Genomic DNA, 13,887 nt, shown 5'->3' with positions numbered 1-13,887 from the left:
GAGTAGAGTAGTGAGTAGAGTAGTGAGTGCAGAGTAGTGAGTAGTGAGTAGAGTAGTGAGTAGAGTAGTGAGTAGAGTAGTGAGTGCAGAGTAGTGAGTAGTGAGTCGAGTAGTGAGTAGAGTAGTGAGTAGAGTAGTGAGTAGAGTAGTGCAGAGTAGTGAGTAGAGTAGTGCAGAGTAGTGAGTAGAGTAGTGAGTAGAGTAGTGAGTAGAGTAGTGAGTAGAGTAGTGAGGTGAGTAGAGTAGTGAGTAGAGTAGTGAGTGCAGAGTAGTGAGTAGAGTAGTGAGTAGTGAGTGGAGTAGTGAGTATAGTAGTGAGTGGAGTAGTGAGTAGAGTAGTGAGGTGAGTAGAGTAGTGAGTGCAGAGTAGTGAGTAGAGTAGTGAGTAGTGAGTGGAGTAGTGAGTAGAGTAGTGAGTGGAGTAGTGAGTAGAGTAGTGAGTAGTGAGTTGAGTAGTGAGTGCAGAGTAGTGAGTAGTGAGTAGAGTAGTGAGTGCAGAGTAGAGTAGTGAGTAGTGAGTAGAGTAGTGAGTAGTGAGTAGAGTAGTGAGTAGAGTAGTGAGTGCAGAGTAGTGAGTGCAGAGTAGTGAGTAGAGTAGTGAGTAGTGAGTAGAGTAGTGAGTAGTGAGTAGAGTAGTGAGTAGAGAAGTGAGTAGAGTAGTGAGAGTAGTGAGTGCAGAGTAGTGAGTAGAGTAGTGAGTAGTGAGTAGAGTAGTGAGTAGAGTAGTGAGTAGAGTAGTGAGTGCAGAGTAGTGAGTGCAGAGTAGTGAGTGCAGAGTAGTGAGTAGTGAGTAGAGTAGTGAGTGCAGAGTAGTGAGTAGTGAGTAGAGTAGTGAGTAGAGTAGTGCAGAGTAGTGAGTAGAGTAGTGAGTGCAGAGTAGTGAGTAGAGTAGTGAGTAGAGTAGTGAGGTGAGTAGAGTAGTGAGTAGAGTAGTGAGTGCAGAGTAGTGAGTAGAGTAGTGAGTAGTGAGTGGAGTAGTGAGTAGAGTAGTGAGTGGAGTAGTGAGTAGAGTAGTGAGTAGTGAGTTGAGTAGTGAGTGCAGAGTAGTGAGTAGTGATTAGTGAGTAGAGTAGTGAGTGCAGAGTAGTGAGTAGAGTAGTGAGTAGTGAGTAGAGTAGTGAGTAGTGAGTAGAGTAGTGAGTAGAGTAGTGAGTAGTGAATGCAGAGTAGTGAGTAGAGTAGTGAGTAGTGAGTAGAGTAGTGAGTAGAGTAGTGAGTAGTGTGCAGAGTAGTGAGTGCAGAGTAGTGAGTAGAGTAGTGAGTAGAGTAGTGAGTGCAGAGTAGTGAGTGCAGAGTAGTGAGTAGAGTAGTGAGTAGAGTAGTGAGTAGTGTAGTGAGTAGTGAGTAGAGTAGTGAGTAGAGTAGTGAGTGGAGTAGTGAGTAGAGTAGTGAGTAGTGAGTTGAGTAGTGAGTGCAGAGTAGTGAGTAGAGTAGTGAGTAGTGAGTAGAGTAGTGAGTAGAGTAGTGAGTAGTGAGTGCAGAGTAGTGAGTAGAGTAGTGAGTAGAGTAGTCAGTGCAGAGTAGTGAGGTGAGTAGAGTAGTGAGTGCAGAGTAGTGAGGTGAGTAGAGTAGTGAGTAGAGTAGTGAGTAGAGTAGTGAGTGCAGAGTAGAGTAGTGAGTAGTGAGTAGAGTAGTGAGTAGTGAGTAGAGTAGTGAGTAGAGTGGTGAGTGCAGAGTAGTGAGTAGAGTAGTGAGTAGTGAGTGCAGAGTAGTGAGTAGAGTAGTGAGTAGTGAGTAGAGTAGTGAGTAGAGTAGTGAGTGCAGAGTAGTGAGGTGAGTAGAGTAGTGAGTAGAGTAGTGAGTGCAGAGTAGTGAGTAGAGTAGTGAGTAGTGAGTAGTGAGTAGAGTAGTGAGTGCAGAGTAGTGAGTAGAGTAGTGAGTAGAGTAGTGAGTAGAGTAGTGAGTAGTGAGTAGAGTAGTGAGTAGAGTAGTGAGTAGAGTAGTGAGTAGTTCACTGGCAGTACACATCACATGAACACACTCCATAACACATAGCAACAATACATTGGCATTTACAATGCCATTAGCTCAAACTCAAATAAATCCGAGCCTGATTGCATTTCTAATGCTTGTTATGAATGGGTAGGATAATTGCACCTGCCCAAGTATCCGGTATGGGTGCTCCATCAGCAATGGCATTCACTAATAATTGGATATAAGATGCCCACCGATCTATATCATAGAGAAACAAGTCGGGAGGGATACAATCGAGCCTCGGCGCCCTTCCTCTTTGCACTAACAATAAAACGTCTTCCACTTCTTTCTTACTGAAGTGGAGGGTGGTAACGGGGAGAGGCAAATCGAACTGGACATTTGTTTCTCCAGCACTTGCAAACTGTGCTTTAAAATATGAAACCCACTTATCCAGCTCGACATAATTTGTGGGCACCTTGCTAGATGACCCACTAGCCCACTTTACCAGGTGCCAAAAAGCCATCTTATTTCTTTCTGAGCAAGCACTGAGAAATTCTGCCCAGTGTTGTTCATCCCAGGCCTTTTTGGAGGAATATTGAATGGCCTTGTATTTTGCCCTGGCTTTGCAAATTCCCTCCTTCTCCTTTGACCTAACTGCCGCTGCTAGTTCCCTATAGGCAATACGGCATAGGGAGTTGTACCATGGGGCAGCTTTAAAGCAAGAATGAGTTGTGGGTTTCTTACTATTAGCAGTAAAATATGCTTTAAGCTTACTGAAGAGGTCGTCATGGACCTGCACCATGGAAGATTTAGACTCTTCCTGAATTACGCAGCTCTCTAACCAAAGCTATGTCGACCAAATTACCTTTTTGTTCCATGTGGTCTGTCTTAATCCTGACTTTTGCCCATTTTACCCGCCTAAAGTCATTGGACAATTCCACCTCGACAGACTCTGAGGGGGGGACACACGTTGCCCCATGCGGCGAGAACACTGAGCAAATAGTCAGCAAAAGTGGGTTATGATCACTTTCTGGCCGCTCACAGACCACCATATCGATTATATTAGACCAGAACTCCATATTAATTAAAAGAAAGTCAATTCTACTACGCGCTGCCCGAAGCGAAAGGTAGGCATGCCTTGCTTGTCAGAGGCAGTTCTCCCATTGGCTGCCCTAACCTTTTGTTCCAGGCAGAAAACTTTCATCTGGAGAGCTGCTCTCGTCCATCTTTTTATTACAGGAAGGTCTAATGCTGGAATAGACCACTCAACATCTTCTTCCTCATCAAAATTGATATCATGAAAATAAAGGAGTTCGAAAGTGCAATTAAAGTCCCCGGCTATTATTACATGCCTATCAACTCCATACTGTGTTAAAAAAGAATCTAAAAGAGCCACTATAGGGGAAACATTACTGCCTTGCATGCCCCTAGAGTAAACATTGATTAACAGCAGGTCTATAGTAAGAGCCTGCTGTAACCTAATTATAAGGATGTCCACTGAATCAATGGGAATTTCTTCCAACGTAAACATTTCACATTGTCTTATCCAAGTTGTCAAGCCACCTTTCGGTCTACCGCGCTGCTCCTGTTTCACTAATTTTGAGAAAATTAAGTAACCTAGGCGAAAAACTCGATCCACAGCCCACGTCTCTTGGAAGAACAATATATCTTGTTCCTCAACAAGCTTGGACCATTCTAAAGAGGCTATTTTCTGGGGTAGCCCTGCAATATTCCATGACAGTAATTTGGTTGCTTTCATATCACCTCCCATAGAGCCAGGGTCTTGATGCTGACTTAGCCCACTTTGCTCTTGGGGGGCGAGCAGCCGATTCTTTTGGATGGTTCATTACAGATTTCAAGTATCAGTCCGTGCCCCCATTACTCACTATTGGGGAATGAACATTGTCTACAGTATTGTTATTAACGCCACTAGGGGCTCTCACCGCATCCATTCCAACTGTTGGAGGCAAGTTAGAGGCAGGCAGAGGGGATGTGGGGAGTAAATCTATATCTTCCAGATTGAAGAGAAACTCAAATCTGTTTTGTGTTGGCACCATTTAATCATAAGCACCTAGTACCAGGACAGCATCCTATAGTGTCGAGCCCCTGCTCTGTCCAGTATCACTTTAACTATCTGCGGTGACCCAAAATTCAGTACAACACAATCATTTCTACAGGATTTCTGCGAAAACCCTACCCAAGGGATCCTGCGTATCATTTTGAACTCCCGAAATAGATGGTTACCCAACCAAGTTCTGGAATTCAGTAAATGTAGCGCCTTATTCCTGAGGGAAATCCAAAGCTCCCCCTCCCCCGGAGAGAGTACAGGCACATTGGAAAGTATAATTGTATATGGGGTAGCCTCTGGTGGTAGATGGAGGGGGGTACTAGAACTCTCCTGTCCACCCTGTGATTGTCCCTGAGTCTGTAGCCCTACATGTTCTCTCCTCTGTGCAGGCTTAGAAATTGCAGTCAGTGTTTTGCATACATTTAAAGATAGTGCTGGTGCCACTATGCTTGTACTACAACCCGGATCTGTAACAGGATCGGGTGCTGGTGGCTTACGAATAGGTGCAGATTCAAGTGTACTAAGACTGTGTCTACTGGGCCCGGGTATAGCTAAAGTAGTGAGATGTTGTTCTATTTTTGTCAATCTTGAATCAATACCCGCCAACTGCAAAATTAAGGGATTAAGCAAAGCTGTAAATCTCTCTTCAAGCTTTGCTATGATAGAGTCTTCCATACCACTAGGCAACAATCTAGTACCAGGCGGAACATCACCTCCTGGAGAACATGGGGTGTTCTGTACCATAGATAAACTAGAACTTCCCTTCTTACCCCGAGTGGAGCCTCTAGTTGGGGTACAATCTTAGTTGTGCCTAGTTGACCTTTCAGATGAGCACAGGGTTTAGGTTCCCCTCTCAAACTCATGTGGACTGAGTAGCCACTCCTAACAATAGTCCACTTTTCCTTGACCAATTCAGTGTTGGGACTGTCCTATTACCTGATAGTTACACAGTCATCACTAGGACTATCCTATTACCTGATAGTTACACAGTCATCACTTAAGTAAAAGGGGCACTCTCTACAGTTTGACCCAACGAGTTTGTGATTGGTTATTTTCTATGCCTTGAGCTATACCTTCTCATAGATCTCCATGGGTTAGCGACCAGGTGGGGCAGTCAGACAACCAGTTTTTATTTGCACAGATTGTACTACCTGATTTTGACTACAGATCTCTGAGTCAACTCAGGATTAAATTCTAAATACTCCTTTTATGTTCTGTGCATAGAGCGGGGCCTCAATCTCCGAGCCGTTGCCGGGTGAGGTGAGGCTCGACTCCCACACATGGCTGGGTAAGTCTTCTACAATGTGTTTGAAAATAATGTTCAGCAATGACTGATGGTTTACTCCTAATGAAACCTTTACCATATATCATGGTGGCTGTCCTAATAGGGACCAGCCTAGCTGAGTCTATACAATGGTCCTTTTTTATGTAATGAGTTTATTATGATGTAAGAACATATAGTATTTGTTGTTTTTTTATTCACAGGATTACTTCCTCCAACAACTACTGATCAGGAGGATATGGTAGGATGGTCTACGAGACCTCTCCAGTAATCTGGACAACTCTTTAATTCTTTTGGTTTGTCCGTCTCACGTTTTCACATTGCACATCAAGTTTGAGTGTATCTTTGCAGTAGCAAGATCTTTTTGTATCTGGCCCTGAAGAATGCCGGTGTAGTTCACCTTAGGCAGAAACATGTTGGCCTAATCCACAGTACAGCAAAGCATCACAGTGATTTTTTCAACACTGTTCTACACTTCTTTTTAACCTGACGTCCTGGTGAATATCTTCAATAAAATTATTTTTCTTTGCCTTGACCGTCATTTTAGCTTCACTCTTTCTCACTCCCTGTTTTGCACTGCAATTTCTCAGCACCATCTGTGGCATGGACACTGTAAAAACATAACCAGTAGTGTGTGTTATCTGGCCGATTCACCTGGGCCTAGATTCACCACCTTGGTCAGACGTCCTACATGACGAGGCTCCGCCAAATGGGTGGGCTGATAGGATATCTACTATATACCCGTGTCATGTGACCACTAGGTCTGATTTAGTGCAATCCAAAAGGGAAACTTGAATAAGGACCTATTAGACTCAGCGACCCTAGCCAACAGACCCTCCAACTCTTTTTGTTCATTGTAGTCTGATTAGGGGTATTGAGTTTGGATAGTCTATAAATATAGTCCCCTTGACCCTCCCCAACTTTGTGTCCTTCATTTCGCCTCTAGTCTTGGCCATCTTATTTTCCTGTTAAGTGGTTTGTGGCAGGGCACACGCTTTTTGTTTTTTTCTAGATTTGGCACTTTCCCCTGTCTTTGATAGCACCAGTCTTTTTTGACGTGCTGCTGCCTTATCTCGAGGAGGGGATGGTACAGGGGTTCTACTAGCTGATGTTACATCTTTCTTTGATAGGGAAGATAGGGGCTCTGTGGCTACAGACAAAACATAAGAAGGTGACATAACTTCTATGGATGAGGAACCTAATGATGGAACTCTAGGGGGGACACAGCGAGGTTGTAAAGATAGACGCCGTTCAGTAATCTCTATCTCATGAATTAAGACAGACTCAGCACGGGTAAGAAAGGCATCCAGAGTGCCTACTACCCCCGTCCCCGCACCCCCTTACGTGTCCCTCTATTCGTAGCGATATAAAATGATCACAATAAAGGCAATAGGGGAAAAAAAATATTGCAGCACAACTGAAGCTGAACTGTAGTGAGCACGACTAACCGTAAAATGTGAGGGTCCCTGATGACAAACAAAAGGGGGGTGGCCCTGCCCTGCCTCCAACTGCTGCTGACGGGCGCGGATGGGCCTGCCCTTGGTCCGGGCTTGCCCGCACGTGTCCCACACCAAGGCACCAATGTATATGAAAAGTATGAAAAGTCAGGCAGGCTGGAGCATCCCGCGCCGTGGGAGCTCCCTGTGGAATTTATGCCCCGGCTTGCTGCTGTCGTCGCCCCCGTCGGGACCGCACTGCCTTCTGGGGGCTGAAGTCCTGGGCAGCGCGTGGTCCACAAACGAAATGGGAGCTAGTGCGGCGGTCCCCACCAGTCCTGGACAATGCGGCAATGGAGGCACCAAGGTACGTGAAAAATTAGGCAGGCTGGAGGATCCTGCGCTGTGGGAGCTCCCTGTGGAATTTATGCCCTGGCTTGCTGCTGTCGTCGCTCCTCTCGTGGGACCGCACTGCCTTCTGGGGGCTAGAGTCCTGGGCAGCGTGCGGTCCGCAAACAAAATGGGAAGTAGTGCGGCTGTCCCCACCAGTCCTGGACAATGCAGCAATGGAGGCAATGGAGGCACCAAGGTACGTGAAAAGTCAGGCAGGCTGGAGCATCCCCACTGTTACAATTCTACCTCCTACAGAGCTGGAGCTAGCCTAAAAATATCTCCAAATACAACAGGATGTAAAGAAAGCACACAAAGAAACATTTTAATTAATGGCTATAGATATATAATATAAATGCATTTAGTATTAGTATATAATGTTATCTATATTGAAAAATGAATACCTCTTGGATGGGTCTACGCCAATATATGCATGTTATTTAAACACTGTGTAATGCTAGTCAAAGATATGTACTTTTTCGATACTTTATATTTCTACCATATGTATACCTTCATATTTTTCTTACAATGGTATTTGATATTGCTATCAAAAAGGAGGGATATTGTGTGGAAAAATATATGTCTATATGTTTGCATCAGCCAAAAAAGGTTAATCAATTCCATATTCTCCACACTATCTCAGACCCACTGAGCTAACTAGGTCTGCTCTGACAAAACTGCTTGATCTGTGCTCCTAAACACCCCTCCCTTTACAAATCTATTCAAGACTTACCTGTGTAACACTTGGTTCCAAATTGTAGGGACATATAGGTAAGTGAAATATGCCAACTGAACTATGTTTAAATTGAGAACACAGGCATGTACTACTGATTAGTAGGGTTAAAAGGCTTAGCGTACTAATAACAACAAAAACATTGAGTTCAGAAAAAAGGCGATAATTAAGGATGGCCATGCAGAAAAGGTGAATTTCCTACAAATACAAGCACCACATTTAAGCTGAGGCATGCTTTATGGTTTTCTTATTGTGGAAAATGTGTGCAATCCATTTGCATCAGCTTACTAAGGCCAGATCTAGTGGCCATTCTAATATTTGTTCCGTGCAGCACTCATTTTTCATATACTTTTCACATACTTTTGTCTGTAGTCACATCCCTGTAATGAAACATACATTGCCAAAGCCAACAGATTTGACATTTGTGCATGTTGTGCACATGCAGGATATTATACTTATATTTACTTGGTGCTTACATTTCATGTGGGTATTTACATTTTTTTTTAAAAAACCTTTATTGACATTTAAACCAAATACAAGTATGGGCCTACAACCCCCGGGGCCGGCCGCTAAGCAGTTAGATTAACAGAGAGCAATTTTAATCACATGCAGCACCTCGGGGAGCAGAATCTCCATGCTAGCGTACTCTTGGCCACTGAACGGCACAATTAGAAAAACAGGATATAAAAGGTTTTCATTTTTTAATATAAGATGGAAGGATCAGGTGCCGAACAATTTCCCAGCAGCGAAAATGGCAGGCAGAATAGTAAACGTGTCAACAGTAAACAGTAATCTAACAAATCAATGGCGCTGAAACAGGAGGTTCAGGATGTGAAGGGATATTACGGTCAATTCGTGCCTGCAGTCACCTGCCCTAAGACCCAGAAAACACCACGAAAATTGAGGCACAGATGAAAAAGCAGGGATTGATACCAAAGAAAACCCACTGCACTGACCCAGAAAAAGAAAAAGACAAAGAATTGGCAGAGTTTTTCCTGGAAAAGGTAAATGCCATTTATCGGGCCTTTCCTTCGGCCACTCCCTCGGCTAATCCATCTCCTAAGCCATTACCATCTGAGGGATTGCATTCCTTACCTATGCTAACATCTGATAGCCTTGACACATTGGCCCGTCGAGTGAAGTCTGGGTCCCCAGAGGATCCACTTTGTCCAGATGTGTTCAAGGACCTAGCGGTATATGATAGCTCACCGCTATGTTCCTTGATCAACTCGTCGTTAACATCTGGCGAGGTCCCACTGAAGTGGAAGCGAGCCATGGTTCGGCCTATACTTAAGAAACCCAGCCTGGACGGCAGCATGCCTGAGAGCTATCGGCCGATTTCACTCTTGCCGTGGCCGGCTAAGGTTATGGAGGCGCATGTGAATGCCGTCCTCTCGGAACATCTTCGCCGCGCAGATATCCTCGACGCAACGCAGAATGGGTTTAGGGCTGATCATAGCACGGAGACGGCTCTGCTTTATATGGTGGAGCATCTTCGCTCCGTGCTTGACGCGGGACAAACTGCAGCGCTTGTGTTATTAGATCTGAGCGCTGCCTTTGACACCGTCTCGCACCCGATCCTTCTGCTGCGCCTAGAGGAGGCTGGTGTCACCGGTATCGCTCTACAGTGGTTCCGGTCGTTTTTAACCAACCGGGCCTTTAGCGTGACCGTCCCACCTTACCAGTCCAAATTCCATCCGTTGAACCTGGGGGTCCCCCAAGGCTCCTCGCTGAGCCCTACGCTGTTTAATCTGTACGTAAGGCCGCTAGCTGAGGTTGTCAGGCAATGGGGTATGACGATGGTGTCATACGCCGATGACACCCAGCTAGCGGTCACGATCAGCGGGGATGCCGAAGTCGATGCCCCCAGGTTTCAACAAGGACTGCGGGCGGTCGCCAGCTGGATGACGTCCAACTGTCTCCAGCTGAACGCTAGTAAGACCGAGGTCATGGTTTTTGGCAGACAGCCGGATCTGTGGGGAGAGAGATGGTGGCCTGGGGAGTTGGGTCCTGCTCCCATCCCAGTCGCTGAGCTTAAGAACCTCGGGGTCTGGCTGGACCCTTCCCTCACGTTTGTGTGCCATACCAAGCGCACGGCAGCATGTTGCTTTGGCATCCTGCGCGGGCTCCGTCCTGTGCTTAAGTTCTTCGATGCCCCCACCAGGCAACTCATGATCCAAGCCACTGTCATCTCCAGGCTGGATTATGCGAGTTCCTTGCTGGCTGGTCTGAATCAGGCAGAGATCGGGCGCTTACAAAGGATTCAGAACGCCGCAGCTAGAGCGGTGGTAGGCTTCCCAAGATTCTGTCCTACCTCTAGTACCCTGCGGTCACTGCATTGGCTTCCGGTGGCCCAGCGGATCCAGTTTAAGGTCCTCTGCGTCGCCTATAAAATTCTGAAGGGGTCCCCAGCAACGATCCTTATGGCCCTCCTTACCAACTACACCCCTGCGCGACTCTTAAGATCTGCGGACCTAGAACTGGCTGTTGTGCCGCGCTTCAAGCGGAGTAGAGCCGGAGGACGCTCGTTCCGAGTGCGCGCGGCGGTCCTGTGGAACTCCTTGCCCCCGGCGATTCGCGCTATGAGAGACTTGCTTTCCTTTCGCCGCGCGGTGAAAACCTTTTTATTCCCTTAGTTTGTGTACATACGTTTGTTTTTTGTTTTAGTTGTGTTGTGCAGCTACCTTGTCGGGCGCCAGGACACTCCTTAGCTGGAGCATCTGCGCGCCAAATAAAAACGCATAACATAACATAACATAACATAACATAACATAACATAACATAACATAAGGGAAGAGAAAAAAAGGCCATATAAACAAAATAAAAATGAAAAATCCCCTCCCTCAACCCCCCCACCCTGCACCCATGCAGATGACTACGGCCCCCCCCCCCAGCAGTGTGCCTGTCGTCCGAGAACCAAACCCGAAATATAGAAGAAGAAGAGAAAAAAGAGAAAGAAAGGAAACCCCACCCAACGGGGAAGTGGAGGAGGGCGATAGTCTATGCGCTCCCGGTCTCTCCCCCCCGCCCTATCAAAGGGGCCCCCCTAAGCCAACACAAATAAAGTTGTCCACCATACAAAAATACCCCGGGGGGACCCACAAACCCCCCGCCCCGTAATCCGTCCGTTAATGAAGCAGTCCCGTTACCAATAGATCCATCGTAAACGATTCAACCCACAAACTCAGCCTTGGCCCCGTCTAACAAAGTTGCCGAGTCCTTCGGATAAGAAAAGCCACATCCCCGGAAAGTCAAAGTTCACACAGGAGCAGCCGGAGCTTGAGTCAGCAATTGGGAGAGGAATAGCAGGTCCCAACGCACACAGCTTGCACCAACGATGACCCTCCCCGTCCCCGAAGCCAAGCATCGTTCCATCCGCCATGTTGGGAGACCGATTGGGGAGGGGGTGCGACTCGTTCCGATACAGATCAAAGTGTGGGCCAACAGTGTCCAGCATGGGGGAAGCAGTGAAATGCTCCGATAACTGTAGGACCGATGTTTCCGAGAACGTAAGAGAGTCACCAATCTCAGCACACACTATGAATTTCGTTTCTTCGGGGGCAGGCACAGCTTCCAGCACCGGGTCCAAACACACCAATAGGGCTTCCAACAGGGGGCAAGTCGGCTGCCGGGTCTCAAAGATCAAGTCAGGGCTCGTTCCCGGTCCTATGATCCCATCTGTTGCCGACAGCCAATGATTGACCGGGGCCCTCACTATCGCGTGAAGCGCCGCAACTTCCGCCATTACCATCCGCAAGGAAAGGCCACATTGAGTCCGTTCCGCCAGGTTCCATACGGCCGCAGGCATAACGATCCCCACGGAGAGGCCCCTTCTCCGGGGCAGGATACGCCGGAGCAGAAACAGGCCGTGAGGGACGGGCCAGCAACATGCAGCAACGCGCAGCGGGACCCCTACCCCGGGGCACCAGCGGTGCTAGTGCCGGGCCTCCGGGCCGGGGCCCCCCGCGACGCAGCACTGCGCACCACCCGTCGCCTCACCTGAGGTACAGCACCAGGCAGCAGATGGTTGCAAAGTAGTTCAGAGAAATTTTCGAAAGTTCCAAGGACTGGACCCAACCACCCTCGGCAGTCCGTTGTTGTTCACTTTGGATCCGGGTAGACTAGCAATCGAGACCCCGGCTTCCAGTCTGGGTTAGGTCTCAAAACATTTTTGATGTTACTTCACATCAGAACATCAGAAAAATTCCATGATCACACCATCGGGATGCAGACTAGTTCACCCACACGAATCCGGGGCGGGAGATCAGGATATTCGACAGGATAAGCGAGCGTAGGACGGGGGTCAGCGGAGCCGGGAGACTATGCGGCCATCTTGGTTGGTGTCGTGGTATTTACATTTTTATTGCACCTTTATAAACTTTTAGTTTTAAAGGTGGGCCTTTCTGGTTGAATGGTTATACTCTATTCCCTCTACTGTTACACTCCTAGGTGCAGACATCCTTTCAGAAATTCCTCTGTAGGCAAAATGTCTTACCCTTCACGGCTGCTGAAGAAGTCGAAGGTGCTAACCATCTGATGGTTCATTCCCCTTCAAAGAGAAGAGCAAGAAAAAACTTGTCCTTTTATTTTTAGCAAATCTAGAAAGCCGTATTATCCATTGCACTAAATTAAGTATTAAATTAATTATCTTGATAAGATCATGCCCAGTATTTAATATACTGATCAGGACATTTGTGTGCTCACCTGAGTGTACTTGGACTTATGAATATAAGAAAGATATATTTCATAAAAAAGCATTTGAATTACTTTATATTAAAGAGCCTTCTGTCACAAGCATTGCTTTGGGCTAAGATGTACATATTTTACTGTTTGATACTGGCTGCTTCTCTAGAACTATAATCTCTTTTTACCTTCTGGATTTTGTATGGTACTAAACTACATTGGACAACCTGTGTGCAAAACTGATGTGCGGATTGGTTTATTACATCGTTTTAGCTGTTCCCAGTACTCGTTCATATAAGGAAGCAAGAAAACAGGTTGCTGTATCCTTCATTTTGGGATTGAAAATAAAGTAGGTAAACATATTTTTTTTAAAGATAGACTTGTGTGGTGGAGCATTTGGTAGGTGAAGTGCAGGTCTAAAATAATAGAATACAAAGAAAAAAATATTACTACGCCGAAATACAAATGAAGAAAAAAAGTCTAATTCACAAATTGCATTTTGTAATACATACTGTAGTAATACAGTAGCACTACTCAAGTATGACAAAATGCTATTCACAAATGTATGACCAGAGACCTCCGCCTCTTCTATGTTTTCCATGAGATCTTTGCTGGCGGAGACAGTTGTGTCTCGGGGGGTGGGGGGGACGGGCACCAGTTTTGGGGTGAGGGCGAGTCACACCTCTCACTCTTACATGCATTTGACACCCCCCAGCAAATGCAGGAACCACCAGCAATCCCCCCTCACGGCAAGGCTGGAATCAGCAGCCCACCCTCACCCTCTCGCCGCGGGGTGGCAATGGCAGTGACCGCCACGGGTGGTAATGTGTGTAGATACGCCACTGGGCAAGAATCTCCACACATGAAGGTATGCAATTTTGTCGTAAATATGGGAGGGAAAAGAAGTGTCTGGTAAATGCGGAATGCTTCCTACTAATTGGTAAGGTGTTAAGGAACCTTAAGGAGGGGTTTAGGGAGGAACATGCTAATTCCAACACAGCTCCATAAAATATAAGACCATTGCTATTCACAAACTATAATTATAAAGGTACTACAGTTCCAAAGATTTTAAAAAAGGCTCATATGTACTCCAACCCAAACTTGGAAAATGCCAAACACCATTCATGGCTACTCACAGATCATGCAAAACCTTCAAATTGTGTGGAGAGTGAAGGCAAATAACACCCCATAGGAAATACTGTTAAAATAATCAAATTATTTCATAAAGTATTTCGACCTTCAAATGATATATATAAAATCATTTAGGGGAAGGGGGCATGCAGACCACCTCCCTGAGTTGTATTTGGCTCCAAGACCCCATCCCCTGGGGCCCAATGTACTTATTTAAGGGAGGCCCCCTCCCTGAACCTTAGAAAGGCCC

Source organism: Lissotriton vulgaris, chromosome 10 (assembly GCF_964263255.1).
Source record: "Lissotriton vulgaris chromosome 10, aLisVul1.2, whole genome shotgun sequence".
Taxonomy (NCBI): Eukaryota; Metazoa; Chordata; class Amphibia; order Caudata; family Salamandridae; genus Lissotriton; species Lissotriton vulgaris.
This window is presented reverse-complemented; position numbering follows the sequence as displayed.